The sequence below is a fragment of the Gavia stellata genome, chromosome 3 (genome assembly GCF_030936135.1).
Source record: "Gavia stellata isolate bGavSte3 chromosome 3, bGavSte3.hap2, whole genome shotgun sequence".
NCBI lineage: Eukaryota > Metazoa > Chordata > Aves > Gaviiformes > Gaviidae > Gavia > Gavia stellata.
The window spans coordinates 8,858,846-8,863,836 of NC_082596.1; positions in this window are offsets into that span (position 1 = coordinate 8,858,846).

Genomic DNA, 4,991 nt, shown 5'->3' on the forward strand with positions numbered 1-4,991 from the left:
TGTTCCCTGCTGCCTTTGTGCTGTTCTGCCCGACATGCTGTGTCTGGAAAATGCTGCAACTTCAAACTAGAGAAGTGTGTTTCACACTGGGGTTTTAATGTGAGTTACAGACCAGAAGGCAAAAGCTGGATCCTGAACTGTCAGCATCTAACGTGAGCTAACAAAGATCTCCTCAAAGTGCTGCTGGTACTAACTACTTCTTTGCTAGCAAAGTAGGCATCAAAAAGGGGTCAAACTCTACCTCATAACTTTGGGGGGAATGAGAAGAAGTCCAGTGTTTTTCTTTTCAATGTTTTTTCATTATTATCTTCTACATGCTTTTTGTTTAAGACCCATCTTTTTAAAAAAAAATCAAGTAATGAAGCATTCTGCTGATATTGTGTGGCCGACCACACAGATCTTGTGCAACCCCCAGATGCCCTTTCCCTGCACCCAGTTACGTGTCCCATGCCCCCATGTGTCCCATGCCCCCAGATGGCAACCCATCTCAGTCCCAAAGGTGCTCTGATGTTGACTCATCTGGGTGAGTTTCACGCCTGGGGCTGAGGCTCCTCTGGGACAGCCTGGGGAGGGACCCAGACAGGGTGTCCCTTCTTCTGAGTCCTTAATTTGGGTTCCCACCCGCCATTGTGCCCCTGTACTCCTCCGGGCTGGTGCAGAAGGGCCTTTGATGGGCTGATGGCTCCTGGGATGGGCCTGGGAGCCTTTGGGGCAGGGTATTATTTGGGCTCCCCCTCCTGCTGTTGTCTCTCTGTGCTCCTTTGTGGGTGTGCAGATAAGCTTTTATCACATAACCTAACAAGTGCAGTGAGAATACATTGCATTTGTAGGTGGATTTGTCAAAAAAAAATTTCCTGATGGTGTTAAGAATTGCTTTATATTAGTTCATTGAACTTATGTGTTTTTATCCTTGTCCATTAATTGCCAAATCTGCAAGAGACCAGGGACATTCTTCAGACTGTGAGTTTACATTACAAAAAAGATCTACCCTGGGGAAAAAAGAAAAAAAAAAAAGCTCTTTCTGTTCCTTCTTCTTTCTAAAATGTGAGAAGACAATGAAGACAAACAATCTCAATGGATTGATCCCAGTATATTTTATAACATAAAATGCAGACAAAAGATTAAGCTCTGCTCTCCTTTATGACCATTTAATCACACTGGACCCACTCCTACACTCAGGACAGAGCTTGGAGGAACCTGCCCCTTCTGAACCTCCCCTCTCTGCTCTTGCCTGGGACACGTCATTTCACATTTTCCCTGCATTGCGTGTCACTGGGTGTTGGCAGCATAAGTAAGTTATCCTGGGGTGTATAGGGGTGTCTTACCCGGGGGCAAGGGTATATGTAGGAAGGGAGAGGAGGTGGGAAGGTAGCAGGAGAATTCCAGACCACAAATAAGACCTTAAGCCCCCCCGTCACTTAAGGTAGCTTAACCTGCTGCTTGCATGAGCTGAGCTGGGATAACTGCCCACAGGCACAGCCCAACTCACGCTGTACTTAAACTCTGTTTAACACTCCGGGACGGTAGCTGGGAGTAGGGCTGGGCACGTAATTTAAACCTCCATACCTGAGGTCTCCAGAAATCGTTTCTGGGTCTGAGGCCAAAATAGCTTGTTAACAGATGTACTAATGCCAAGGTCACGCTGAGATATGTTGATAAAGACAGTGGCTGGTATCACGCTACTTACTTGTAATGACTTACATTAACTATCGCAAATAGTATCAGGAGGTAAAGCACATTCCCAACAGCTGGGGCTGGCAGCCCTGCCTGGTTTCCCACACCAGCTGCTGCTTCGGCATCATCCCTGCCCTTCCCGCCTCCCAGCATCTTGGCGAATCCTATGGAAACCCTTTTGCGAAGATTTATGAATGTATGTGAGCAGAGGGAGACACAGGGATGGTCTGAGATGCGGTGCAAGATGCTGGGAAGAGTGAAAGTACTGATGTCTGGGTTGGATCTAACTTGTGTTTCAAGAAAGGAAAAAAATGGGCCAGGTCCAAGTCACAGTGAACTCGATGAAAGCATTTTCCATTCATTTCAGCCTTCATTTTCCTCAGGCCCTAAATCACATTTATAGTCCCCAGAGCCTTTCTGTCAGGTTATATATATATTTTTTTTTCTATCATGAGTATCCATAGGAGACATGAGCATTCAGAGGAAACTGTAAGTAGCAAGAATTAAAATAGAGTATCCGGTGTTTATTTCCACACTGGAAAAGGGCCTTGGGAGTTCTGGTTTCTCACCTTCCCATCATGTGCTATAAAAGACAGGATGATTAGGAGTTTGGAGACATTACAGACCACTGCATAAACACTGCATGTTTTGTTTTTTTTCAAATTCTAAATATAAGTTTAACCTAAGCTCCATCACAAAAAAAATAAATCTGGTGAAATGGGTGTTTGCTTTGGAGGCCAGAAGTATTTCTTTTATGAACAATACTCTATTTTATAGGCTTTTACAGGAAAGGCTGGATAATCCCCCTCACTCCTCCACTTAAAAAAATAACAGAAGAGCAGGAACTGTGTTTACAAATACCGAGTTGGCCGAGCGCTAACAGCAGTAGGGGTTCAACCCACCAGCGTCGCAGCGCTTGTATTATCCAGTCCATAAATGGAGAATCAATCTGGTTCTGGGATCTGGCACATTTTTGGGGGGTTTAGAGGCTGTGTTTTTGTTTAGACTAACAACTGCATCCAGGCTAGTAAAGAAAATGTGTTTGGGGCTGCTCTCCAGCACAGAGGCCAGCTGGCGTGGACGGGGCGTGCATGGGCGCTGTGCTCTTAAGCTCTCTTTCTAACTCTCCAAGGCACAGCGGCAGCATCTCCACTGCCTTTTGGGTTATGATTCCTGAATTGTACCCGGGAATAGTTTGGAAGATTTCTGGTTAGCCCCAAAACTTCCCTCTAAAAAGTTAAAGCGAGCGCAGGATTGTTCCCTGGTGCTGTTTAATTTACTGGTGCAAAAGAGCCCGAGCAGCCGGGGTTAATAAAGCCTTTTGTTATCCAGCCTGACCCACTTGTCAGCCCTTGAGCTCCTGTAAATGCATTTGTAGGGGCCAGACTTAAAATAAATCTCGAGGCATTTGGCAAACAGCAGCTAATTGAACAGCACACACTACCCATCACGTGCTGCAGATGAGAAACCTGACGCAGAGCAAAGGCTTAAGACCACAGTCTGAGGCTCCTGCCTTCAGATTTGGTTTTATAGGGCTTGGTAAACATTTACACACCACCTCTAAACACCAGGCCTGTGTTGTCTGTAGGACACCATGTTAAACCCCTCGGAAAAGCGGTTTGGCCTTGGGCAGCTCCTGGCGGATCCCCCGGAGAAAAGCCAGCAGCAAAGCTGGGGATGCTGCGCCCAGCCCAGACCTGCGGCCACCAGATGCACTTCCCCCATGTCTGGATAAGCATCGGGGTTGGGTGATGAAATGAGGGGGATCCTGCATCTATGTGGCAGACAGAATGGGTTAAAATGATGGTTTTTAACAGGTAACAGTTGCAGTTTTGCCCTTTGTTTGCTGGCCCGAAGCCTGCAGCTGAGCAGCGAACGAGACTTCTCTTGCTAAGCTTTTGCTTGTTCATAAATTGCACGTATTCTGACACAGTTGCTTCTCCAATTTTTTTCCTTCTTTTTTTTTTTTTTAAATCAAAAGAGTGTTATTTAAGCAATGGCACTTTTGGGGCTTTTTGCAAACATCCGAAGTTTTAAAAACCACAACACTTTTTTCTTCCCACAAAACAATGGCATCAAGGGAGGAAGGAATCCATTTTTCGACTTTTAAAAGCTCGTTTAAATCACTTCTGCCAGGCAGGGGACACCAGGAGGGGAACGGAGAGCAGCCCCGGGTCCCTCTGTATCCCCCGACTCGCAGAGGTGAAGCAGCTCCCTGCCTCTCTGCCTGGCTCTGGGTCTCAGAGGAACTCTCTGACATCACAGGCTGCTCTCACCTACCCTTCCTTGGCAGGAAAAATAGCAATAATCCATACGAAACAAAGGCCATTTATACTTTGATTTCCCCAATCTGTCCCAGGACGTATGAGCTGTTCTTGTTTGGCTTTCTCTGAATCACGAGTCCAGCCTCGATCCTTAAGAAATTAAGCTGGTTGGGGGGAGGAAGAGAAAGGAACTGATTCCTTTTCCTCCCTGTCCTGCTCCTCCCTCCTTTGCCGAGTGCTTTTTGTTCAGCTGCTTTGAGTTACGACTACTTTGCTGCGTATCTTGTGGCTATGAAGGTCAGCCTAAGGGAAGGAGGTGAGTCATTGCCATTCAAATGGCTACAAACTGTAATCAAATAAGGCCAGAGCGCCGGGGCTGATTCAATACAAAGGGACTCTACGTCCACAGGTCGATGTTCTGCCCTTTCAGAAATTGCACCCTGAAACTTCTCAGTATGCAAATACGACAGCAGAAATTGCAGGTGGTGTCGCTGTGTCAGCTCTGAGCTGATCAGAAGTTTTGAGATGGGCAGAGAAAAGAAGAGAAATTAGGTTGGGAGGAATGCAAAAAACTTTCTGACAATAATTTTTCTTTCTTTTTTTATGTGTGTCTCCAGGCTGCAAAGAGGTCTCAATGGCTTAAATGGACATCAAAACACGTCCATCTGCTGGAAAGTACATCCCCGCATGATCTGATCCTTCGTGAACTAACTTCCAAGAAAAAAATATACCCACCCTCTTCTTTCTACAATTTGCTTGCTTTAATTTGTGGCTTGCTCCCATACAGCAAACCTAAATTTTAATGCTGATATTGGTCCCCTCTAAATCTTCTGGTACGTGGAAGGGCAAGGGTCCGTCTTCATTGAATCCTTGGTGGAGAGATTAGCGGCAGGTCACGGAGAGGTGGAAGAGACTTGGAAGCACTGTGAGAAGGTGAAAAGAAATACCCAGCTTTGCTTTTTTTTTGAGCCCATTTGGGGGAAAGGAAGCTTCTTCCCTTATGGATGGAGGTAGTGGAGTCGGTATGTTTGGCCTAAGCCCGGGGTGGTAACT